The sequence below is a fragment of the Tamandua tetradactyla genome, chromosome 2 (genome assembly GCF_023851605.1).
Source record: "Tamandua tetradactyla isolate mTamTet1 chromosome 2, mTamTet1.pri, whole genome shotgun sequence".
In the NCBI taxonomy this organism is placed as follows: Eukaryota; Metazoa; Chordata; class Mammalia; order Pilosa; family Myrmecophagidae; genus Tamandua; species Tamandua tetradactyla.
Window position 1 is genome coordinate 31,075,050 of NC_135328.1, and position 27,669 is coordinate 31,102,718.

General features: G+C 39.8%; 2 pseudogenes; one reads left to right on the plus strand and one right to left on the minus strand.

The window, feature by feature from the left end:
- Nucleotides 1–7,058: 7,058 nt before the first annotated feature.
- Nucleotides 7,059–8,300, minus strand: LOC143667590 (L-lactate dehydrogenase B chain-like; annotated as a pseudogene).
- Nucleotides 8,301–8,407: 107 nt separating this feature from the next.
- On the plus strand, nucleotides 8,408–9,693 carry LOC143659548 (leucine-rich repeat-containing protein 57 pseudogene; annotated as a pseudogene).
- The last annotated feature ends 17,976 nt before the right edge of the window (nucleotides 9,694–27,669 follow it).

Consider the following 27,669-nt stretch of genomic DNA (forward strand, 5'->3'; position numbering starts at 1 on the left):
TCCTGTACCCAGCCCCTTGGATAGTGCCCTTTCATGTGGAATTGGGACATTCCATACAACCAATAGGATATTGTAGAAATGATGGTGTGTGACTTCTGAGGCTAGTTCTTAAAAAGGCATTGTAGATGCTGCCTTGCTTTCTTTAACCTGTCGCTCTGGGGGAAGCTACCTGCAATGCCACATGAACATTCAAGGAGCCTTATAGAGACATCCACGTGGTGGGTCCATGTGGCAGCCCTATGGAAACAGCCACACACATGGCTTCCAACAGTTGGCACCAAGTTGCCCCCAGGTGAGTGAGCTGCCCTGGGAGAAAATCCTCCAACCCAGTCAACCCTGAGCAACATCCTGACTGCAACCTCATGAGAGACCCCAAACCAGAACCGCCCAGCTAATCTGCTCCCAAATTTCTGACCCACAAGAACTGTGAGATAATAAATGCTTATTTTTGTTTAAGCCACTAAATATTGAGGTAATTTGTTATACATCAGTAGATAACTAATCAAGAAATAACACAGGTTGCAGTTTATCGAGTAAAAAAAAAAGCAGTAGGTATTCATTATAGAAAATAAAGGGAAAAATTGAAAACACCCACATCTTCCTCCTCCCTCTAAAAATATTTCTTGTTTTATTTTCTTGTAGATTATCTTGCCAGTTTTTATTCCAAGCATGTCTTCATAGACATTTACTTAAAAATTGGAATCATCCTATACTCTGTATACAGACTACTAAAAAAATATGTTTACTTTAATTGGACATGGAAATTTCTTTGGTGAATTGTCAGTTTATGTCTATTTTTTATTTATATTGAGGACTCATTCTTATTAAATACAAAGAATTTTCTTATCCATCACATACTGTCAATATTTCTTCCATTTTTCATTTGACTGTCAGTTTCATTTTGATGTCCAGTGTCCTCATGGCCCATTATAGAATAGTCCAGCTGGGCCTGGCCACCTCCCATACTAATGTGAGGCTTTCCTGGACTCTGCCATCAGTGAATGGCCCTGGGAATCCTGGAATGGATGTCCACAGGAACAGTGGCCAACCCTGGAGACCAGAGGTCTAGGAGGCTTTGGTCCCAAGGTTCCAGAGTAAACAAAGTCCTTATGATCTGGGCAGCTCATTGCAATTCCCATGCCTGGGGCAGAGCTGCCCAGTGAGGCAGGCAGACTGCATGACTTGAGCTCTCAGTAAGGAGCAGACACCCGCAGCAGACCTCCTCCTGGAGCCTGCAGCTCTACCTACCCCTCCCGCACTGCCCCCATCTCAGTGGGAGCAAGGACATCAGGTTTGGGGAGAAAGACTGATAAGAGACAAGATCTGAGCCTGCTTCCTGCTATAGGACTTGAGTTCCAGGATTGGCTGCCCAGAATTGGTGATAAGTACTATAGAGGAAAACAAAGCAAAGAAGGGAGAGAAGGGGTACCAGGGATGGGTGATGGAATGTCTTAAATATCGTGGTTAGGGAAGGCCTCACTGAGATGGCAACTGAGCTACAGCTCAGGGAGACATGAGAGCAAAGCATATGGCTCTCAGGTAGAAGTGCATTTCAGGTGGAGGGAACAGCAAAGCCCCAGAGGCAGGAATGTGATTTAAGAAATCACGGGGAAGCCAAGGTGGCTGGAAAGTGAGGTTGGAGAGAATAGTAGGAGATGGGCTCTGGTAGAGGATAAGGAAAGAGGCTATGTAGTACCCATAGGCCATTTAAAGGATGGTGGCTTTTACTTTGGGATTGAGAGCCATTTAATGTATTAGATTTTTAAGTCCCTCAAGTGTCTGGCAGAGATGAAACCATAACAAGCAAAAGCTTCCAAAGCTTAACACTAAATCTAATAAATTCAGCTCGTTAATGTGGGTAAATCAACATCTCTCTTACTTTTATCTGTTTATCACCATATTCTCAGCTTAAAAAAAGAATTAGTCTAGTAGGCAAGTTTTCTGCTATGCAGATTCTTTTAAACATTACAAGCACTTTCAATAATAAACACACTGAGACTCCCCAGTGATCACAAAACTTGCTTTATAATGGCAACATCTGGCAGTCATCATCTTAACTAAACAACTAAATTAAACATCACTAACAGTGAGACAACTTGACTTTGTGTTGCCTTATGTGATGCAATATGAAGCACACAGCACACTCGGGAGTGATCCTGACACATAGTCGAGGAGGAAAATCCACCTGGAGTCAGAACTTAATTAAACTTTTAGTTTAGAGATAATTCTATATTCACATGCAGTCATAAGAAATAATACAGAAAGTCCCAAGTACCCTTCACCCAGTTTCCACCAATGGTAACATCTTGAAAAACTATAGGACAATCTCATAACCAGCCATTGACATTGATAGCAAAGGACGGAAAGCTCCATCTACACAAGGATCCCTCAAGTTGCTCTTTTATAGCCACACCCACCTCCCCACTTGCCCCAGAACCTGGGATAGGAATTTTTGAAGATCTTATTGTCTAATCTTGCCTTGGAGAGAGAAAGAGAAACGGAGGTCAAGATCTACCCTATTTCTGGGTAGCAGTTGGTCAGATCAGATGATCAGGAACTTAGAAGGAATAACATCAGATGGAGGGTGAAAGGGAAAACTGAGAAAGAGATGGGTGGATGGATGTCTCAGAAGCACCTAGAGTATAAAAATCTGCATGCTTGTGATGTGAGCTTGTGAATGCTCAGCAGATGTCTGCTAGTGTAGACAGGCTCAGTTGGGTAGATGGGATGGCTTGGTTTATAGATGTCAGGCAACCTCCTGCCTCAGTGAACACAATGCTTGCTCAAAGTGCCTGTGATAGCAGTGAGAAAGGTTATACCTGGGTTAAACAACCTAGATAGCTCTTGCCAAGGCTGCCATGGCTACCACTTCTAATTACCATACATCAAAGGGACTAGCCACTTGTCCTTGGTGCCTTGGACATTATCGATTCATCCCCTTGCTTGGCACACCTCTGCTATGCCATCATCCATGTACTTAACTAATGTCCTCTATACTATCATGATATCTCCCATTATTATTGCTTTTGACCAAGAAATGTGAATCAAAGCAGAGTAGTGAAGTGGGCTGATATTCAACAAATACACTGGTTTACAAACTCCTTACTCAGGAACAACTTGCCTTACAGAAAGGCAGAATGGCCCATTAAAGGCATACCTATAACTCCTTCTCGAAGATAAAACCTTGAAAGGGGGAGGTTTTGCAGGATATGGTATGTGTTGCTTCTCCCATATCCGGAGTTTATAAGTTCTGGACAAGGCCAGAGATGGGAGTAGCATCTCTTGTGATACTATCTAAATGACCCACTTGTAAATTGCTTGCATTCCATATCTGGATTTTGGAATCTACCTGTTTAAAGATCTTAGCACCTAAGGTTAGACTGTTTCCATCCAGAGACACAACAACTCTATTAGAGGTGGAGACAATCATCTAGCTGTTTGAGACACCTCATGCCATTAGATGGAAAAGTGAAATAAAGAATTCCATTATTAGTTGCTGTGACTGACCTTTATTATCATGTATTTGAAAGGTTGCTGCCACACAATGGGGTTAAAAAAAAATTATGGGTGGAACCCAGGAGATTCTCAGTTGTAAAAGTTAATGGAAGAACATACAATCCCCTATGGGTGAGATCAGCAAGGGATCAAAGGCCTCAGAAATAAATATTCAGTCTTTCCTGTCACAAGGTACATTATTGGTCCTAGTTCTTCACTTTCCTGTAGAAGAATTACATATATATACTCATAGTGTACTGAGCATACTTCCCTGTCCCTTGACTTTGGGCTTGTTCACATGACTCAACTTAGGCTAAAGTATGTTAGTAAATGTGCTTTGAGCAAAGATATGAAGTATGTTTGTGCAACTGGACTTGTTCTCTTGTGCTCCTGCCTTTCAAATTAAGAAGAACATGCCTTGAGTAGTTGAAAGAGGGTGAAATACTTGTGGAGCAGATTTGGGTCTAACATGGTGTTGAAGACCAAGTCCAGCCAGACCCAGCCTAGATCATTTGAGCCCCAAATAACTCATAGAGTTGTGTGTGAGAAATAAATATTGTACATCTCCTGAATTTGGAAGTTGTTTGGTGGTGTGGTAACCAGTATTCCTGTGGCAATTACTGACTGATGCAACCTCCAGTGAACATAAGAATCCTGACCAACTGAAATGCTGTCAAAAGCAAGTGTAAAGTAAAATTGTGGCAAAAATAGGTCAACTATAAGCTGGAGTCTCATGATCAAATACATAAGTAAGGACTAGAACCTCTACTTTTCTTATTGTTTATCATATATTTAATTTCTCTTTTTTTCATTATCCCTTTATCATTGAATGTAGAGTATGTACTGATGGAGATTAACTTTATCAATCAGCCATAGATGTTAGAATTGTTATGGGATCATCTCTTGAATTAGAAAAAAGATATTAGGTAAATCATTTGGTCAAGAAGCTGGATACAGTGACTAGATATGATTTGATATTGTCCCCCTTTGGGGAAAAAAAGGAGGACAGCTACACTTTTATGTTGGTTACATTCTTTCAGGCAAAGACATTTAAAATGTTGGATGGAAAGAAATGAATGTGGATATACGAGATAGTCAAAAGGTAAAATGTAGCAGGTACAGATATCATTTTAATGTATGCACCTACCATGCTGTATATATTCCTGTTAATCCTTCAAACAGCAATGGGAAGTAATAGTTTTTTGTTTGGTTTATTTGGTTTTGCATTGGGGTGGGGTGGGTGTTGAAGGTAGCAAATGGCTAAGCCTGGTATTCCTGACTCCAGGAATCTCTTAAAATCACAGAACTAGGACTTGCACAATTCTCAGAATTTTAGGACGAGGCGAGGAAAACCATTAGGGATCTGGCTAAGGGGATGTTGAGTTGGTTGCATTAAATTTGGGCTTAGTGGGAGATTTTGATGGGATTCACAATCACTACCATGCATAATAAAGTTATTGCTGGACATTCTGTCGCAGTAACAGTTTCCTGTAATCCCCCTGCTGCCCACTGTAATGACTAAGTGAACAAGCGTCATCTCATGGTCAGGACCAGAGGTGCACTGCATATGACATATCTTTTATGCCTGGAACCAGAAGTCCGGGTGGTCAGTGGAGAAGAAACAAGGTTTGAAATATACAGAGCCAGAAGCAAGTCTGTGGAAATTCTTTCAAACAGCAGACAGATACAATTGAAAGCAAAAGATTTAGGTCTCGAACACCCAAGTCAAACAGAAATTCTGTTGATAATGCTGAGCAAACAATTATAAATATACCCTGAATAGGTTATTGTATTATTTGATAATCCAATTAATAAATAACAGTGAATGATATGAACATATTGGGGAAAAAAAGTGGATTTAAATATCTTGATGGTTTGCCATGAAATGCTCGTAGGTACAAAGATAACATTAAATATATAATATACCACAATGAGGACATAATCCACAAACATATTAACAAGTGTCATTAATTCAAAGAGTATTTAAGATTAGTCACTTCACGAGAAAAAATGAAATGTCCTGAAATTTTACAGTTCGTATTTGAAAGATTTGTTTTGTTACCAAAACATGGTCCTATATAGTCAGGCCCACCCAATCCTACATCAGAGAAACAAGTCTTTTATTTGGTGAGGAAATGAGTTCACTGAAGATGCATCATCAAGGAACTGGAGGAAAAACTTTTCCAAGACTAGTTCAGAGTGGGAAGGGTGCTTTGGCCTTTTATAACCCAAGAAATGGCCAGGATCCAGAAAAAAAGCTGCAGAGAGAAAAACAAAAAATAGAAGAGGAAATTCTGTTTGGTCAACATGCCCTATTATCTTGCAGACCCCTCTTGTTGCTGGCTAATTGGGCATTTGATCTTGTCCTTTAAAAGAGAGGAAGGTGCTGATATTGTTTCACATGATGTTTCATTCCTGCAAGCTAGGAAGGGTTTCTGGAAACAGAGAAAGTTTTTTAGATTAGATTAACAGCAAACTATTTCAACAAGGGTGCTTTATGCTTAAAATAACTTCAAGTCTGCTGGAGTGAAGTGATCATAAAAAAACATTTTTTTCTAGCTACCAATACTAAGCATTTTTTAGCTGAAGCACTATATGGACTGTTTTTCTATCTATCCAGCTATCATTTTGAAAGATATTTGATGAAGTCTTTTTACAGTTGTCAGAATCCTAGAAAGTTTCAAGATATTACCAGTGAGTTGTGAAGTTGAAAGATACTTTTCTAAACTATCCATTTAAAATTTTTCAATCAACCATACTAAACATAGACTTATCTTTCTATTGTTTAGAAAATATTACAAAGATATTATTACATCAAAAGGTGATCAAAGAGTATGCAATCAAACTTGAAGTCTTTTTTGAATTATAAACATGTCAGTCAGTTAACAAGAGTGTGTTATTTTTCTAGATTTGCAGTGTTCACCATAGATGTCAGTTTTGTGAAATCCGCAATTTGTTGTGGCTTTTTTTTGTTCTCAATCATCACTTACTTTGAGGCGGATAATTAAAATTTTGTATTCATTTATTTTTTATGCTTTTTAAAAGAAGTTGTCAAAAACCGTATAAGCTTCAGGCCTCACGGCACTTTGATGTGAACGTGACGTCAGCCGAGTTACTCGCTCTCCTCCAGGGCGCAGGGGACAGTGGGGAAGTAGCGCTGCTTCGACACCCCAAATGGCCTCGATGCTAAGGCTTTGGGCTTCTCTCCCGCAGGAAACCGGGAGCCCCAGGAGAGCTTTAAGCAAGGGGAGTGACGGGATCAGAATCTGCCTTGGGTAGGGTGTTCTGTGAGCTGCAGAGAGGGGTCCGCGGCAAGACAAGATGGGGCTCAGGGAGACCTATCCCAACCTCAGGCAAGAGTCCAGGTGAGCAGCGATGAGGGCTGAGGATCCAGCCTGGATTCGCCCACATTTCGGGGGAGGCTGCGGTGAGAAGGGTGCTCAAAACCCAACGATCAGATTCGTCTCCTTTAAATTGTTTATTTAGGTACATACTTCGATTTTCTGTCTGGTTCTACAGGTTCATCAGATCACCAACAATTTTTTTTTTTTTTTTTTTCACACTATGATAGTTAATTTTATTTGTTCAAGGGCTCCTATAGCAAGCATTATACCAAGCATTTGCTTTGATTCCGGGGGCCCAGATTCACATATTTAGGAAGATAAAAGCAAACTGTGATTCATGTACATGAATGATAACTAATGGCTCAAGGTTAATCACATTGCAGTTTTTAAATTTCTACAGCCTAGAACTCAAACGTCACAGATCCTTCAGGTCCTTCTGGATGCCCCAGAGGGTATCTGCACTCTTCTTCAGTTGAGCAACTTCATCATCCTTCAGCTTCTGGTTGATAACACTGGTTAATCCCCGAGCGTTCAGGATACACGGAAGGCTTAAGAAGACTTCGTTCTCAATGCCATACATCCCCTTCACCATTGTTGACACTGGATGAATCCTGGATAGATTTTTGAACATGGATTCAATCAGATCAGCCACACTTAATCCAATAGCCCAGTTGGTATATCCTTTTAGCTTGATGACTTCATAGGCACTTTCAACAACCATCTATGAACTTCCTTCCAATTTTCACTGTCATTGTCTGTTCCCATTTCTGGGTTCAGCTCCTGGAGAGAAACTCCTGCCACATTCACTCCACTCCATACAGCCACGCTTGAGTCTCCATGTTCTCCCAAAATCCATCCATGGCAACTGCTGGGATGAATGCCAAGTTTTTCAGCCATAAGATAACGAAATCTAGCAGAATCCAGATTGCACCCACTTCCAATCACACGGTGCTTGGGTAATCCACTTAGTTTCCAGGTAACATATGTTAGAATATCCACTGGGTTGGAAACCACAATTATAATGCAATCGGGGCTGTACTTGACGATCTGAGGAATGATGAATTTGAAGACATTTACATTTCTCTGAACCAAGTTGAGGCGACTCTCCCCCTCCTGCTGACGGACTCCTGCAGTTACCACCACAATCTTCGAATTAGCTGTCACAGAGTAATCTTTATCTGCCACAATTTTAGGTGTCTGAAGAAACAAGCTTCCATGCTGCAGATCCATCATTTCTCCTTTGAGTTTATCTTCCAAAACATCCACAAGGGCAAGTTCATCAGCCAGAGACTTTCCAAGAATGCTGATGGCACATGCCATTCCAACTTGTCCAACACCCACTACAGTGATCTTATTGTTTGGGACTGTTCCCTCTTCTTCTGCAACTGGTGCAATCAGTTTTTCCTTAAGAGTGGCCATTGTGCACGGGAGGTGAAGAGGGCTCGCAGGACAGCTACACAAGCCGGGTGGCGAAGACAAAGTCCACCAACAATTTTTTATCTGGTGTTTATACATGCTTTAAACTTCGTTTCACTAATAAGCAATATTGTAAACATTGCCATAACCCAAGCATCAGATCATCTTTTGGCATAAAATATAGGATAAAACTTTGTTTTTCTAAATTCCTGGTTTAGAGCCCAGGGAGCGCAGCCGGCCGGCCCAGCTGTCTGTGAGCTGAAGAAAAGGGCCTGAGCTGCCGCGGCGCTAGGATGGGAAACGGTGCCCTTAGCGCTCACGTAGAAGCCACGCAGAAAACGGGTGTCTTTCAGAGCAAGGACCGTGGGCTGACCGAGTTCCTTTCAGAGTTGCAGAAGCTGACGAGCAATCTCAGGACCATCGACTTGTCCAACAACAAGATCAAGAACCTACGGCCTGTGCTGACAGGGACGTTCAATCTGCTGAAGAGTCTCTCCCTGAACAGCCACAAACTGACTGCTCTGCCTGATGAGTTATGCAATCTGAAAAAACTAGAGACACTAAGCCTTAACAACAATCACCTACTGGAGCTGCCTTCTACCTTTGTGCAACTCTCTGCCCTCAAGACTCTGAGCATCTCTGGGAAGCAACTCTGGGCACTACCACCCTAACTTCGTATTCTTACCACCTAGATGTGGTGGGTCTGTCTAAGAACCAGCTTTGGAGTATACCTGACATAGTGGGAGACCTGCAGGTCAGGGAACTCAACCTCAGTCAGCACTAGATATCTCAGATCTCAGTGAAGATACCTTTCTGTCCTCGCCTAAAAGTTTTTCGCCTGGAAGAAAATTGTCTTGAGTTCAGTATGCTTCTGCAGAGTATCCCCAGTGATTCCCAGATCTGTCTGCTTGCTGTGGAAGGCAATCTTTTTTAGATAAAGAACCTTCCAGAACTGGAGGGCTATGATAAGTACATGGAGAGGTTTACAGCCACCAAGTAGAAGCTTGCATCATGTTCGTCAGGAGTATGGGAGCCTTATGAAACACCAACTTGGATCCTCTGTAGGAATTTGGCTAAATCAGAGGTTCCTGTCATTATCAAGGATATTGGAAATAAGGAGGCTATACTCCAGGAGATATTTCACTCAATGATCTTTTTCCTTTTCAGGGCTCACCTCATATAAGCTAAAAGAAATGGTGTAAGAAGAGTCCTCGATTTTGAGCCATGGAGAGAGTACTGGACAATGTTGATCTTTAAAACCATCATTAGGGCGGGCCATGGTGGCTCAGCATGCAAGAATGCTCCCCTGCCATGCCAGAGGACCCGGGTTCAATTCCTGGTGCCTGCCCATGTTAAAAAACAAAAAAAAACCATCATTAGTTTGGCTTTAGAAACCAGTTGCTAATTGCTCTTTATATGGTGAGGGGTTGCTGCCTTTTAAAAATAGTTCCACACCACAACTTTCAATTTGTTTCGTTTTTCTTTTTAAACTTTCTTTCATTAATTAAAAAAAAATTAACAAACAAAACATTAAGATATCATTCCATTCTACATATACAATCAGTAATTCTTAATATCATCACATAGTTGCATATTCATAATTTCTTAGAACATTTGCATCACTTTAGAAAAAGAAATAAAAAGAACAGAAAAAAATAAAACGATAATAGAGAAAAAAAAGATTATACATACCATACTCCTTACCCCTCACTTTCATTTACCACTAGCATTTCAAACTAAATTTATTTTAACATTTGTTCCCCCCGATTATTTATTTTTACTCCATATGTTCTGCTCTTCTGTTGATATAGTAACTAAAAGGAGCATCAGACACAAGGTTTTCACATTCACAGAGTCTCATTGTGAAAGCTGTATCATTGTTCAATCATCATCAAGAAGCATGGCTACTGGAACACAGCTCTACATTTTCAGGCAGTTCCCTCCAGCCTCTCTACTTCATCTTGAACAACAAGGTGATATCTATTTAATGCATAAGAATAACCTCCAGGATAACCTCTCTACTCTGTTTGGAATCTCTCAGCCATTGACACTTAGTCTCATTTCACTCTTCCCCCTTTGGTCGAGAAGGTTCTCTCAATTCCTTGATGTTAATTCTCAGCTCATTCTAGGGTTTTTCTCAGTCCCTTGATGCTGAGTCTCAGCTCATTCCAGGATTTCTGTCCCACGTTGCCAGGAAGGTCCACACCCCTGGGAATCATGCCCCACACAGAGAGGGGGAGGGTGGTGGGACTGCTCGTCATGTTGGGTGGAGAGAGAGGCCACATATGAGCAACAAAAGAGGCTCTCTTGGGGGTGACTCTTAGGCATAAATTTTAAGAAGACTTGACCTATCCTTTGTGGGGTTAAGTTTCATATGAACAAACCCCAAGACTTGGGGCTCAGCCTATAGCTTTGGTTGTCCACACTGCTTGTGAGAATATCAAGAATTCAACTTGGGGAAGTTGAATTTCTCCCCGCTCTCAACATTCCCCGAAGGGGGCTTGCAAATACTTTTCCAGTCACTGATCAAATCACTCTGGGATTCATCGGGGCATCACTCTGGACAAACCAACAAAATCTCACGTGCTAACTGAGATTCCAAGTACTTATGACATTTAATCAAACTATCTACATGAGTTATATTAGGAAATGCTCTAGTCAAAATATAAATTTTGTAACAAACATTTTTTGCTTTAGTCTCACACATAAGGTGACATTTTAAAGTATTAATTATCATCTATTTTCAGCACCTCGCAATAATGACATTCCTTTGTTCTTCCTCATGCAAAAACATTTTTAAAATTGTACCTTATACATTTCACTATTATTATACACTCTAGGCATTCCTAGATTATACCGTCTCGATCTTTAACATCTATCTTTCTTTCTGATTTCATTTATGTCCCCAGCCCTCCTCCCTCTATCATTCTCACATGCAGCTTCATTCAGTGTTTTAACATTTTATGTTACAGTTAGGGAGTATTGTGCTGTCCATTTCTGAGTTTTTGTATCCAGTCCTGTTGCACAGTCTGTATCCCTTCAGCTCCAATTACCCAATATCTTACCCTATTTCCATCTTGGAATGGTCTCTGTTACCAACGACGTATTCCAAGTTTATTCACTAATGTCAGTTCATATCAGTGAGACCATACAGTATTTGTCCTTTAGTTTTTGGCTAGTCTCACTCAGCATAATGTTCTCAAGGTCCATCCATGTTGTTAAATACTTCATAAGTTTATTCTGTCTTAGAGCTGCATAATATTCCATCATATGTATATACCACAGTTTGTTTAGCCACTCGTCTGTTGATGGACATTTGGACTGTTTTCATCTCTTTGCAATTGTAAATAATGCTGCTATAAATATTGGTGGGCAAGTGTCCGTTTGTGTCTTTGCCCTGAAGTCCTCTGAGTAGATACCTAGCAATGGTATTGCTGTGTCATATGGCAATTCTATATTCGTCTTTTTGAGGAACCGCCAAACTGCCTTCCACAGTGGTTGCACCATTTGACATTCCCACCAACAGTGAATAAGTGTGCCTCTTTCTCCACATCCTCTCCAGCACTTGTCATTTTCTGTTTTGTTGATAATGGCCATTCTGGTGGGTGTTAGATGATATCTCATTGTGGTTTTGATTTGCATTTCTCTAATGGTCAGGGACGTTGAGCATCTCTTCATGTGCCTTTTGGCCATTTGTATTTCCTCTTCTAAGAAGTGTCTATTCAAGTCTTTTTGCTATTTTGTAATTGGATTGGCTGTCTTTTTGTGGTTGAGTTGAACAATCTATTTATAAATTCTGGATACTAGACCTTTATCTGATATGTCGTTTCCAAATATTGTCTTCCATTGTATAGGCTGTCTTTTTACTTTCTTGATGAAGTTCTTTGATGCACAAAAGTGTTAAATTTTGAGGAGCTCCTATTTCTTTCTTTCTTTCTTTAGTGCTCTTGCTTTAGGTGTACGGTCCATAAAACCGCCTCCAATTATAAGATTTATCAGATATCTCCCTACATTTTCTTCTAACTATTTTATGGTCTTAGACCTAATGTTTATATCTTTGATCCATTTTGAGTTAACTTTTGTATAGGGTGTGAGATATGGGTCCTCTTTCATTCTTTTGCATATGGATCCAGTTTTCTAGGCACCGTTTATTGAAGAGACTGTTCTGTCCCAAATGAGTTGGCTTGACTGCCTTATCTAAGATCAAATGTCCATAGATGAGAGGGTCTATATCTGAGCACTCTATTTGATTCCATTGGTCAATATATCTATCTTTATGCCAGTACCATGCTGTTTTGACCACTGTGGCTTCATAATATGCCTTAAAGTCAGGCAGCGTGAGACCTCCGGCTTCGTTTTTTTTCCCTCAAGTTACTTTTAGCAATTCGGGGCACCCTGCCCTTCCAGATAAATTTGCTTATTGGTTTTTCTATTTCTGAAAAGTAAGTTGTTGGAATTTTGATTGGTAGTGCGTTGAATCTGTAAATCAATTTAGGTAGAATTGACATCTTAACTGTATTTAGTCTTCCAATCCATGAACATGGTATGCCCTTCCATCTATTTAGGTCTTCTGTGATTTATTTTAACAGTTTTTTGTAGTTTTCTTTGTATAGGTCTTTTGTCTCTTTAGTTAAATTTATTCCTAAGTATTTTATTCTTTAGTTGCAATTGTAAATGGAATTCATTTCTTGATTTCCCCCTCAGCTTGTTCATTGCTAGTGTATAGAAACACTACAGATTTTTGAATGTTGATTTTGTAACCTGCCACTTTGCTGTACTCGTTTATTAGCTCTAATAGTTTTGCTGTGGATTTTTCAGGGTTTTCGGTGTATAGTATCATATCATCTGCAAACAGTGATAGTTTTACTTCTTCCTTTCCAATTTTGATGCCTTGTATTTCTTTTTCTTGTCTAATAGCTCTGGCTAGAACTTCCAACACAATGTTGAATAACAGTGGTGATAGTGGACATCCTTGTCTTGTTCCTGATCTTAGGGGAAAACCTTTCAGTTTTTCCCCATTGAGGATGATATTAGCTGTGGGTTTTTCGTATATTCCCTCTATCATTTTAAGGAAGTTCCTTTGTATTCCTATCCTTTGAAGTGTTTTCAACAGGAAAGGATGTTGAATCTTGTCAAATGCCTTCTCTGCATCAATTGAGATGATCATGTGATTTTTCTGCTTTGATTTGTTGATATGGTGTATTACATTAATTGATTTTCTTATGTTGAGCTGTCCTTGCATACCTGGGATGAATCCTACTTGGTCATGATGTATAATTCTTTTAATGTATTGCTGGATTCTATTTGCTAGAATTTTATTGAGGATTTTTGCATCTATATTCATTAGAGAGATTGGTCTGTAGTTTCCTTTTTTTTGTAATATCTTTACCTGGTTTTGGAATGAGGGTGATGTTGGCTTCATAGAATGAATTAGGCAGCTTTCCCTTCTCTTCAAGTTTTTTGAAGAGTTTGAGCAGGATTGGTACTAATTCTTTCTGGAATGTTTGGTAGAATTCACATGTGAAGCCATCTGGTCCTGGACTTTTCTTTTTTGGCAGCTCTTTAATGACTGATTCAATTACTTTGCTTGTGATTGGTTTGTTGAATTCATCTATTTCTTCTTGAGTCAAAGTTGGTTGTTCATGCCTTTCTGGGAAGTTGTCCATTTCATCTACATTGTTGTATTTATTAGCATAAAGTTGTTCATAGTATCCTGTTAATACCTCCTTTATTTCTGTGGGGTCAGTGGCTATGTCTCCTCTTCCATTTCTGATCTTATTTATTTGCGTCCTCTCTCTTCTTCTTTTTGTCAATCTTGCTAAGAGCCCATCAATCTTATTGATTTTCTCATAGATCCAACTTCTGGTTTTATTGATTTTCTCAATTGTTTTCATGTTCTCAATTTCATTTATTTCTGCTCTAATCTTTGTTATTTCTTTCCTTTTGCTTGCTTTGGGGTTAGTTTGCTGTTCTTTCTTCAGTTCTTCCAAATGGATGGTTAATTCCCTAATTTGTGCCCTTTCTTCTCTTTTGATATAGGCATTTAGGGCAATAAATTTCCCTCTTAGCACTGCCTTTGCTGCATCCCATAAGTTTTGATATGTTGTGTTTTCATTTTCATTCACCTCGAGATATTTACTGATTTCTCTTGTAATTTCTTCCTTGACCCATTGATTGTTTAAAAGTGTGTTGTTGAGCCTCCACGTATTTGTGAATTTTCTGGCACTCTGCCTATTATTGATTTCCAACTTCATTCCTTTATGATCTGAGAAGGTGTTGTGTATGATTTCAATCTTTTTAAATTTGTTGAGACTTGCTTTGTGACCCAGAATATGGTCTATCTTTGAGAAAGATCCATGAGCACTTGATAAAAGGGTGTATCCTGCTGTCGTGGGGTGTAATGTTCTATAAATGTCTGTTAAGTCTAGCTCATTTATTGTAATATTCAAATTCTCTGTTTCTTTATTGATCCTCTGTCTAGATGTTCTGTCCATTGATGAGAGTGGGGAATTGAAGTCTCCAACTATTATGGTAGATGTGTCTATTTCCCTTTTCAGTGTTTGCAGTGTTTGCCTCACGTTAGGGGCATTCTGGTTCGGTGCATAAATATTTATGATTGTTATGTCTTCTTGTTGAATTGTTCCTTTTATTAGTACATAGTATCCTTCTTTGTCTCTTTTAACTGTTTTACATTTGACGTCTAATTTGTTGGATATTAGTATAGCTACTCCTGCTCTTTTCTGGTTGTTATTTGCATGAAATATCTTTTCTCAACCTTTCACTTTCAACCTGTGTTTATCTTTGGGTCTAAGAGGTGTTTCCTGTAGACAGCATATGGAAGGATCCTGGTTTTTAATCCATTCTGCCAGTCTATGTCTTTTGATTGGGGAGTTCAATCCATTAACATTTAGTGTTATTACTGTATGGGTAGTACTTTCCTCTACCATTTTGCCTTTTGTATTTTATATGTCGTATCTAATTTTCCTTCTTTCTACACTCTTCTCCACACGTCTCTCTTCTGTCTTTTCGTATCTGAATCTAGTGCTCCCTTTAGTATTTCTTGCAGAGCTGGTCTCTTGGTCACAAATTCTCTCAGTGACTTTTTGTCTGAAAATGTTTTAATTTCTCCCTCATTTTTGAAGGACAATTTTGCTGGATATAGAAGTCTTGGTTGGCAGTTTTTCTCTTTTAGTAATTTAAATATATCATCACACTGTCTACTCGCCTCCATGGTTTCTGCTGAGAAATCTACACATAGTCTTATTGGGTTTCCCTTGTATGTGATGGATTGCTTTTCTCTTGCTGCTTTCAAGATCCTCTCTTTCTCTTTGACTTCTGACATTCTGGCTAGTAGGTGTCTTGGAGAATGTCTAGTTGGATCTATTCTCTTTGGGGTGCACTGTGCTTCTAGGATCTGTAATTTTAGGTCTTTCATAAGAGTTGGGAAATTTTCAGTGATAATTTCTTCCATTAGTTTTTCTCCTCCTTTTCCCTTTTCTTCTCCTTCTGGGACACCCACAACACGTATATTTGTGTTCAACACTTCATATTATCATTCAATTCCCTGAGCCCCTGCTCCAATTTTTCCATTCTTTTCCCTATAGTTTCTGTTTGTTTTTGGATTTCAGATGTTCCATCCTCCAGTTCACTAATCCTAACCTCTGTCTCTTGAAATCTACCATTGTAGGTTTCCTTTTTTTTCATCTCTTCTACTTTATCTTTCATTCCCATAAGTTCTGTGATTTGTTTTTTCAGACTTTCCATTTCTTCTTTTTGTTCATTCCTTGCCTTCTTCATGTCCTCCTTCAATTCATTGATTTGGTTTCTGATGAGGTTTTCCATTTCTGTTTGTCTATTCTGAATTGATTGTTTCAGCTCCTGTATCTCATTTGAACAATTGGTTTGTTCCTTTGACTGGGCCATATCTTCAATTTTCCCGATGTGATTTGTTATTTTTTGCTGGCATCTAGACATTTAATTACCTTAATTAGTTTATCTGGAGATTGCTTTCACTTATGTTACCTAGGGTTCTCTTGCTAGATGAGTTTGTTGTCTATCTGTTTTTTGACCTTCAGTTCAGCTTTTTTTGGGCCTCTAGCTTATGTTCTGTTTAACAGAGGGTAATTTTTCAGTTCTTGTTTTCTTGTTTCTTGTCCTGCTTGTAAGGTGCCTTTTCCCTCCCCACCCTTAGGAGGGTCTACATAGGTATTACAGACTCCAGCCGGGTTTTCCTGGACTAAACTGGCCTCCTATCAGGGGGAAGGAGTCACCTGCGTCAGTTTTCCCTGAGGGTGAGACCCAGCAAGTTGAAAGAGTTTCCTGTGAAGTCTCTGGGCTCTGTTTTTCTTATCCTGCCCAGTATGTGGCGCTTGTCTGCCTGCAGGTCCCTCCAGCAAAAGATGTTGTGGCTCCTTTAACTTTGGAAGGCTCTCCCTGCTGGGGGCGTGGTGGAGACAGAGGAGAGTTTGTAGGCTGGCTTTAATTGCCTAGGCCTGGGGTCTGAATTCCTTGAGCGAGGGATTCCACCTAAATTGGGCTTCACCCCTCCCCTGGAGAACAGGCGGGAGACAGCCCTGAAAGCAGTCTGTTTCTGCCTATGCCTTGGGCAGTTGCAGCCCGAGTAGTCCTGTGGCTGAATCCAGAGGCAGCCAAGCCTCCGTAGAAACAGCCACAAAAACTTCCATTTCATCCCCTTTCCTCTTTTCCTGTTAGCCCAATAAGAGACCTCCGCCTTGACCAGTTTTGCCTGAGCTGAAGGCCTATTTTTAGTAGTCAGAATTTGTTTATTAATGCCACAATTGGTGTTTGGTTGGACTCAGTCCCTGCTACTGTTAGAGTCTCTTTCCTTTCCCTCTGGGAAGCCACCTGTGGGGGAGGAGCGCCGGGTGCTGGCTGCCGCGGCTTGGAGAACTCACGGTTCCAGAGACTCGCAGCCGGTCCAGCTGGTCCAGACTGGGGTATGCTGTGTGTCTGGTCACTATTGTGGCTCAGGGAGCTGTTCTGTACTGTTTCTGGTTATTTAGTAGTTGTTCCAGAGGACGAAGTAAAACGCGCACATTGCTAAGCTGCCATCTTGGCCCCTCCCAATTTGTTTGGTTTTAATGTATGAGCATCCATAAAGTCAACTGCCATTCCACCTCTGTGTTAATATTTCATATTTTTATGAAATGCAAAGTTTGTGAGAGGCTGCTATGATTAGTCTAAGGATTTATTTTATTCCAATCCAGCAATTCAATTGCCGTTTTATCTTTGGAGTTTAGGATGTATATGACTGTCTTTTTTTTTTTATTGTAAAAACTTAACATAAAAACATATATTCTTGAAATAAAAATATTCCATACATGGTGTACAAACAGTGGCTCACAATTTCATCACATAGTTGTATGTTTATCACCATGATCACTTTTTGAACATTTGCATCACTCCAGAAAAAGAAAAAAAGAAAAAACTCATACATACTGTACCCCTCATCCCTCCCTCTCATTGATCACTAGTATTTCCATCTACCCAATTTATTTTACCCTTTGTCCCCACTATTTTTATTTATTTATTTTTATCCATACACTTTACTCATCTGTCCATACCCTAGATATAAGGAGTATCAGACACAAGGTTCTCACAATCACACAATCACACTGTAAATGTTTTATCTTTTATGCAATTGTCTTCAAGAATCTAGGCTACTGGGATAGCTCAACAGTTTCAGGTACTTCCCTCTAGCCACTCCAATACACCACAAACTAAAAAGGGATATCTATAGCATAAGAATAACCTCCAGGATAACCTCTCGATTCTGTTTGAAATCTCTCAGCCACTGAAACTTAATATTTCGTCTCATTTCTCTCTTCCCCCATTTGGTCAAGAAGGCTTTCTCAATCCCATGATGCCAGGTCCTGGTGAATCTTGGGAGTTCTGTCCCATGCTGCCAGGGAGATTTACACCCCTGGGAGGGCAGTGAGTTCACCTGCTGAGTAGGCTTAGAGAGAGATGCCACATCTGAGTAACAAAAGAGGTTCTCTGGGGGTGACTCTTAGGCCTAATTTTTAGTAGGCTTAGCCTGTCCTTTGCAGGAATAAGTTTCATAGGGACAAACCCCAAGATTGAGGGCTCAGACTATTGATTTGGTTGTCCCCACTGCTTAAAAGAATATCAGGAATTCTCCAAATGGGGAAGTTGAATTTCCCCCCTTTCTCCCCATTTCCCCAAGGGGATTTTACAGATACTTCTTTACTCTCTGTTCAAATCACTCTGGGATTTATCGGGGCATCACACTAACCTGGACAAACCTACAAAATCTCATACGCTATTCAATATTCCATGTACTTATGGCATTCAATTAAACTATCCATATTCGTTAAATTAGGAAATGCACTAGTGAAAATATAAATTTTGCACCAAATTAACATTTCTTGCTTTAGTCTCACACAGAAGTTGAAATTTTAAAATATGAATGACCATCTATTTTCAACATCTTGCAATATTGACATTCCTTTCTTCCCCCCATGTGAAAACATTTCTAAAATTTGTACATTTAGTCACTAACATTGTACACTCTAGGCATTCCTAGATTTGTATATGACTGTCTTGATTAAAAGTGTGCTATGTTAGCAGTCATACCTGCTTATTGAAACTCATTTCTCTCCTTGAGCCAGCCAATTGGGAAGAAAAGGACAACACAAACAGATTTTGTCTCCTCCTGTTCAAATTGTTTTATCATGTTAAAATAAGTTTTTCTTTGTTTCTTTTTTGTAGAGTCAGATAAATATCCATCATTTATATTTAAATCCTATCTTTTTGTTTTCACCTTTTTATTGTAAGTAAGGTAACTGGGTAATCAACCACCTTTGGGGGATCCAGGCTTTAGTATTTTATCAGCCATTTAAAAATTAAATATAAAAATAAATCCTTTGTAGGAAACTTGCACCCAGATTTTTCTTTATTGCAGCTGAAAATGTTAATAATGTGGCAGTGTAAGAGCTTCCTAATTCTAATATAGACTGGGCCATAGCAAGTTGCCCTATTTCTATTAGGTTTTGAGGGTTTTTGTGTTTTTTCTTCTTTTTCTTTTTCGAGCATACAAAAGAGTGGTGTCTGTATAAGTGTTAATTGTAGTGGGGTTTTGTCCAGCAAGCCTGAAATTTATACTTTGAAATAAACTACTGGGTTTCTAAAAAAAAAAACGTTGCTGTGTCAGAGAAGCACCAAAACAACACTAGGGCTGCAGTAGCAAATTCTTTATTATTGAAGGAGCCTTATTGGTAGAGGTCTCTGAAGAGTTAAAACCATACATGCAAAATTTGTAAGATAAAAGGAATTTTAATAATCAAGGTTTTCCTGAAGCTTTGTTACAAATAATGTCTTGTTACTGGTAACCCGTTTCCCATTTTATATTTGTAACTCTACTGATCAAATTACCTACCAAGAAACCATTGCTACAATATTTTAAAACAACCCATGTTTATCAGGTTTTTTCCTCTGGCTGAAAGAATATACTAAATCAAGAATTTTTAATGAAAAAAAAATTCCTGGTAGAGCTTGTAAATAAAATTAGGTCACAATATGCAAAGGTATTTTACATGAAAGACCAGCGTTGAGGCTACCACTCTCAACTTGAGCCAAATTCCAATTTCAATTAAAAAAATTTATCTATCATTGTTGATTTGGAATATCCATTTGTTCTAAGAATTCCCCCAAATTGCCACTGTGAGAGAAGTTTATGAGAGAAATAAGCAATTTAATGTTTGTCTTAAAGAGAAATGGACACCAAATAGTACTCACAGAAACAGTCTGTGGTAGTGCAGATTACCAAATATTATCTTAAAATGCTTTTTCAGTATACCATAGTGTTATGTGTTAATTTGCTTCAGCATCTAAACTAATATGTCGTTGGTCTTTATTTGCTGAATGCCAGTATCCCTAAAGGTTTGTGTGGGCATTAGCAAATGAAAAAGAGAAGGTGCGATTGCACAGAAATGCTGAACTTTAGTAACTGGTCTGTTGCTCCTTGGATTATGTTTTTTTAAGTAAAAAGCATTTTATGCTAATTAGCCTGCTGAAGTGGGAACAGAGGAATTGTTCTTTCCAAAGCCTCAACTGGAAAATGAGTGTTTATATTAACAGAATTTGTGATGTATAATAATATATTGTGAAAAGCTAAATTGTATACCATCTAGACCAATCAAAGGGCTAAGACATTTTTTTATGACCTTGTTTGGTGGGAGCTCGAATGCTAATAAACATGCAGTTTTCGCTTGAAGTAACACCCCTGAAAATGAAGTGGGGCATTGTCCAAGCTGAAAACAGAGAAGATTTGTGGAACATGCTTAGCGGATCAAGAGGAGCCCACTGGTCCAAGACTTCAAAATCATATGAGTGGCAGGAGTGGCTGCAGGCCAAGGAAGATAAGATCCAAACTTTACCTAAGGAGGAAGAGAACTCGAATTAAGTCTCTTCCTCTCTTTTGTCTGTACATAGCGTCCTCATCAAGAGTGGATCATTTTATATCCCAGAATAATTTGGGTAATGAATAAAGAAGCATTCTTTAGGAGGAAATATTCAACTTCCCCATTTGAAGAATTCCTGATATTCTTGCAAGCAGTGGGGACAACCAAATCAATAGGCCAGGCTCTCGATCTTGGGGTTTGTGTTAGTTAGATTCAGTTGTCAACTTGGCCAGGTGAGCATACCTATTTCTGTTGCTGCAGACACAAACCAATGGTACGTGAATCTCATCTATTGCTAATTACATCTGCAGTCGGCTAGGAGGCGTGTTTGCTGCAATGAGTGACATTTGACTTAATTGGCTGGTGCTTAAATGAGAGAGCGTAATGTTGCACAGCCAAGCAGCTCGGCATTCCTCATCACAGCACTAGCAGCTCAGCCCAGGCCTTTGGAGATGCAGAAAGAAGTCACCCCGGGGAAAGTTGTCAGAACCCAGGGGCCTGGAGAGAAGACCAGCAGAGACCATCTTGTGCCTTCCACGTAAGAAAGAACCTCAGTGGAAAGTTAGCTGCCTTTCCTCTGAAGAACCAACAAAATAAATCCCCTTTTATTAAAAGCCAGTCCATCTCTGGTGTGTTGCATTCCGGCAGCTAGCAAACCAGAACAGGGTTTAACCCTATGAAACTTATTCCTGCAAAGGATAGGATAGGCCTACTTATAATTATGCCTGAGTAACCCTCAGAGAAATCCTTTTGTTGCTCAGATATGACTTCTCTCTCTAAGCCAACTCGGCCGGTGAACTCACTGCCTTCCCCCGCTATGTGGGACATAACTCCCAGGGGTGTAAATCTCCCTGGCAGTGAGGGACAGAACTCCCAGGGTTCACCAGGACCTGACATCATGGGATTGAGAAAATCTTCTTGACCAAAAGGGGAAAGAGAGAAATGAGACAAAATAAAGTTTCTGTGGCTGAGAGATTTCAAACAGAGTTGAGAGATTATCCTGGAGGTTATTCTAATGCATTAAATAGATATCCCTTTTTAGTTTATGGTGCACTGGAGTGGCTAGGGGGAAGTACCTGAAACTGTTGAGCTGTGTTCCAGTGGCCTTGATTCTTGAAGATGATTGTATAACAATATAGCTTTTACAACATGACTGTGTGATTGTGAAAACCTTGTGTCTGAAGCTCCTTTTATCCAAGGTATGGACAAATGAGTAAAAAAATATGGCTAAAAAATAAATAAATAATAGGGGGGATAAGGAGTAAAATAAATTGGGTGGACTGAAATATTAGTGGTCAATGAGAGGGAGGGGTAAGGGACATAGGATGTATGAGTTTCTTCTTTTTACATCTTTTTCTGGAGTGATCTGAATGTTTAAAAAATAATCATGATGATGAAAACACAACTATGTGATATTGTGAGCTAATGATTGTACACCATGTATGGGCTGTATGTGTACAAAGATTTGTCAATAAAAATATTTTTTGAAAAAAGAGTGGATCATTTCATGTAACACATCACAAGCCAAGAGTTATTTTTAAGCCCCAAGACACTCTTGATTTTGAAATTAGAATGTCCACTGCAATGCATTAATCAAAATTGATCTTCATTCAAAGATAAGCCCTCTCCTTTCTCCTTTGGTGAAAGCCAGGACAGGCAAACTGAAGGCTTCCAGGACAGGTTCTTTCCAAACTTCCCACATTCCTCCTCTCTCAGACTCCTAAGGACAGCTTCTGGCCTCTCTGGGATTAAAACACAAGGAGGGAGAACAAGGTGGTGCAAAAAAGTTCACCCTTCATTGGCATTATCCTAAGATGGCTTTGTGCTCTCTGGACCTGGCAGTTATTTAAACTGACCCTTTCCCATGCAGGTTACCCTGTGAGGCTCCTCTGACTACCATTTCCATGCTGCAGGCAGTGCTCCTTTGACTGGTTTCTTCTTACCCACAACCCATCTAACTCCTACCAATTACCACCCACCATCTACCTTTAGCATCCTAGAGCTTCACCTGCCGGGCCAGACTCCGGGTCAGAATTCTTGTTAATCCAACCTACATTCCTGCCATCATGTCTGAGATTCATGGGCTTTGCTCTGCCTTTGCTGATAGTACAGTTGTCAAAATATAGATTCTACATCATCCTATGACCATTTTGGCTATCTCAGCCATGAATAAGATGCCAGTTCTTTGGGACTCCCAACAGCAGAGACCATGTGTTTCAATCCATCAAATGGACTGGATCTTTGAAGGAAGGCTGACTGGAATGACAGAGCAACCACAGATAAAGGAGATGGCAGAACAGACCAGGTGAAGCTAGGAAGACTAGAGTTTGGTTTGAGGGGTCATTCCAACAACTGGGTATGATTTCTAGAGTTTGACGCTAAAGGAAGAATTCTGTCCCTAAGGGCCTGTGCCAGTTTGAATCTGTTGTGTACCCCAGAAAAGCCAAGTTCTTTAATCCTCATTGAATATTGCTGGGTGGGATCTTTTTGTTGTTTCCATGGAGATGTAACCCACCCAATTGTAGGTAGTAACTTTTGATAAGATGGTTTTCATGGAGATGTGTCTCCACCCATTCAAGGTGGAGTTGCTTACTGGAACCTTTACCATTTTGAAAAAAGCTTTAGAGCCACCAGAATCAATAGAGTCAAAAGAATAGACAGAGCCCCAGAAAAGCCCTTGAAGAAGCCTAGACAGAAATCTAGCAGACATCACCATTGTCTTTGCAGCTGAGAGAGAAACCCCAAACGTTATTGGCCGCCTTGAACCAAGGTTTATTTTCCTGGATGCCTTGGATTAGACATTTTTATAGCCTTGCCTTAATTTGAACATTTTCATAGCCTTAGAACTGTAAACTTGTAACTTATTAAATTCCCCTTTTTAAAATCTATTCCAGTTCTGGTATATCGCATTCCAGTAGCTTGCAAACTAACACAGGGCCCAACAGTTCAGTTTCAGAAACCTCATCTGAAGGAACTGTTGGTGGGTGTTTTGGTTGTACTTAAGCAAAACATCTCTCCCCTACTATTTTACCCCTGGGTTCTAAGAGAATAGGTGATGCTAACATTTGGATTATCTTACAAGGAACCCTGGAAATATTTAGGACAATTTGATGGGCTGTTCCTGGGGGGAATAATGTACTTCAAGTTAATATTCCAGTGGAGGATTGGAGGATGCAACTTTGGGGTACAGTGGATGCCAGAAGGGCAGAGAATTTTGTTTCACTTGCTGAAACAAGTGCACTCCCCAGAGCGTAGAACAGTGACTTGCACAAGCAGGTGTTCAAAGTGTATTTGCTGAATGAAAGAATGAATGAAAGAACATGTATATACCAACAGATTAAGCTATACCAGTTACCTACATATAGTATTTTTCTCAAATATAGCATAATAAAGTTTTATGTTCATATGATTTGCATGACAAAAATAGACTTTATAATTATTTGGTCTTTTCCCTTATACATTAGATTTTTTAAATCATATTTAGTTCATAAATATATTTTAACTACCAAACCACTACAAACACCAAACCCTAAGCAGAGTTTTGCCTGCAGAATGGAAATAATAGCAATACCATAAGGCTCTTTCCAGAGATGGGTGCACAAAGAGGATTCACCTTGGCCTGTTTTAAAATGGCCAGTCCACAACTCTTATCAGGCTGGAGGTTTCTGAGTGATGTAGTATGTGATGAAACTAGTAAATCCTATGAGCATATGCCAGCTATTATACTTCCTTTATCAGAGGTAAAGAGGGACCTCTGTCTGTGATTCATTGCTGAGGTATCAAACATTTCATAAGGCCACACATAATGGTGCTGGCAGAAGACCTGGAACAGGAAAGACAAACTCATATTTAGAATAAGTGTTGATTCCAATTAAGATGATTACTGCCCTTTCTAGTGTATAAGGGAGCCAGTATAGTCAAGTTGCCACAAAGTGGTTGGTCTATGTTTTGGTTTGCTAAAGCTGCTAGAATGCAATATACTAGAAATGGAATGGCTTGGATTAAATTGCAAGTTTACAATTATAAGACTGTGAAAATGTCCAAATTAAGGCACTAACAAGAGATTACCTTCACTCAGGAAAGGCTGTTGTTATCCGGAACACCTCTGTCAGCTGGGAAGGCACACAGCTGGCATCTGCTGGTCCCTTGCTCCTGGGCTTCATTACTTTCAGCCTCTTTGGGGTTCCTTATTTGGCTCTCTCCAGATTCTGACTTGCTTAGCATGTCATAGGAAGGCACATGGTGATGTCTGCTGGGCTCTGCATTTGAAAACATCTGGATATCATGTTGGCTCTGTTGGTTCTCTAAGCTTCTCTAAACATCTGTGTTTCTGTCAGCCCTGAAGCAAGTGTCTGCATCTGAGGTTTCTCCAAAATGTTTCCTCCTTTAAAGGACTCTAGTAAACTAATCAAGACCCACCTTGAATGAATGGAGTCATATCTCCATCTAATCAAAAGGTCACATCCACAATTGGGTGTGTCACATCTCCATGGAAACAATCCAATCAAAGCTTCCCACCCTAAATAATAGGTCTGGCCCCACGAGATTGGGTCAGGATTAAAACATGGCTTTTCTGGGGTACATAGTAATTTCAAAATGGCACCTCTCCTTATGGATGATGTATAAGGGCTCAACATTGGTCTCTGCTGCTAGCAGGGTGGGCATTCAGTAGAAGCAAGAGCTAGATCAGTTGTTAGGTGAATGCTTAGCCACCACCCGGACCACCATGGCTGCTCTGTTAATGCATTCATTATGCCAACACTTAGGCAGCTAACAACAGAGTCCAAATGATGCCAATTGGCTGATCCATCTGGTCTACTTGATTGCATAGAGCTTCTTCTGTGTCAATGCTTCTGAAGGTCAATCTACAAGCCTCTTTCTCAGACCTCCTTGTCTTTGGTGTTCTAATTTGTTCCTTCCAGGCCTCCAACCAGACAATTTGCCTTTGCCAATGAGTCCATTTATATCTATACTTTGGGAAACTTATATGACCAGGCATGCTGCCCAGAGCTCTGTCTTTTAGGGTTTCTCCCTCACTGGCATCTTTTGGTACCACATCTGAGTAGGGTTTTAGTGTAGCAACAATCCTTTGCCCTGTACTGACTGTGCCAGTTTGAAACGGTCATGTACACCAGAAAAGCAATGCTCTTTAATCCTCATTCAATATTGCTGGGTAGGATCTCTTTTATTGTTTCCATGGAGATGTGACCCACCCATTTGTGGGTGGTAAATTTTGATTAGATGGTTTCCATAAAGATGTATCTCCACCCTTTCAAGGTGGGGTTGCTTACTGAAGCCCTTTAAGAAGGAATCATTTTGGAAAAAGCTAGAGAGCCAAAGCCCACTCAGCCAGAGACCTTTGAAGATGAAGAAGGAAAATGCCCCATGGGGAATTTCTTAAAACAAGAAGCCCAGAAAGAAAGACAGCAGACAACCTCATGTGCCTTCCCAACTGAGAGAGAAACCCTGAATGTCACTGGCCCCTTTCTTTGGAGTTAAGGTATCTTTTTCTGGATGTCTTAGTTTGGACATTTTCACAACCTTTGAATTCTAAACTTGCAACATAATAAGTTTCAATAATAAAAGCTCTTCCATTTCTGGTATATTGCATTCTGGCAGCTTTAACAAACTAAAACACTGATCTATAGAGTTGACCCATTTGTGAACCAAACTCAACCTTTTCTTCCTCTGTCAGCTGTCATAGAGATCCCCCACATGGCTACTGTGAAGAAGGAACACAAGTGGATGGCATGGGATCTGGGCCACCTGCCCATGTATCTTGTATGTCTCTCTGTTCCTACTTGTGCCTGATCCCACTGTGACACTTCACCTTATGGAGATTTCCTGCTGTGTCTGCCCAACCTGATGATTTTGTAGTCTGAAAGGAAAAAGTTCAATATCAATAGTCTTGTTGAAGTCTTTACTTCAGATCTTCCATGTCCATTAGGACTTAATAGCTCATCAGAAATTATGTTCCTCTTGAAAACACACCTCCAGTATACTTTATCACACTACCTGTAAACTTTTGTCCATGCATCTGTGTTCACCAAAAATATGTACTACATTTGAGGGCCAGTGGTGCCATGTTGCACAACTCTAGGAGACACCATTAACATCATAGTCTATGTGAATAGTGCCTCCTGGAATTGAACAATGCAGTAATAGAATAAATGAACAATGAATAATGAAAGAAGTATTTCTTCTGCTCACTAGGTGGCACTGAATCATTTTTCAACTACATAATGTGGTAATGATTCAGAGGTTGACCATAGCAATTCAGTGAGTTTACTATCATTTTCTTAGCCAAGCAAACCTTTATTTGTTATGGGGCACACCAAAAGAGAGACCACACAAGTAAAAGCAATTTGCAAGCTAGTTAGGAGTCTTTATTTTTTCTTGAGTCAGAAACTCAAGAAAGAGGAATCAGAGAGCAGCCCCGAGGAGTTCTCAAGGGGGGCTTATAAAGGTAAAAACCACAAGCATATCCACAGAAGCAGGAAAAAGGTCATTATCTTTTTGAGCCACATCTTGGTTTGCAGCTGTAAGGAAGCAATCTTATCTACAGAAGCAGAGAAATGCCATTTGCTCTTACACAATACATCCCATTCTTTTAGTTTCTTAACAATGATTATTGTTCAATTTTTAACTCTTGGGAACTTCCCACCCTGGATCTTGTGACTCCGGATACCTTCTTCTTGCTAGGGCCTAATTTATTGCCTGATTTATTGCTCCTGACCCCCCACATATTGACTGACAAAGCTTCTAAAATAAGTCTTGATTGGCAGAGCCTCAGCTTAATAAATGTCTTATGAAAGGAACATAATTCCCACTTAAATAGCTGTCAGCTATTCATTCATTTGCCCATGCTTTAATTCAAACATTTATTGAGCACTTACCATGTGTCAGGCATTGTATTCCATGTTGAGGATATGTGAGGATAAAAAGAAAAAGACACCATCTCTGCACTCACT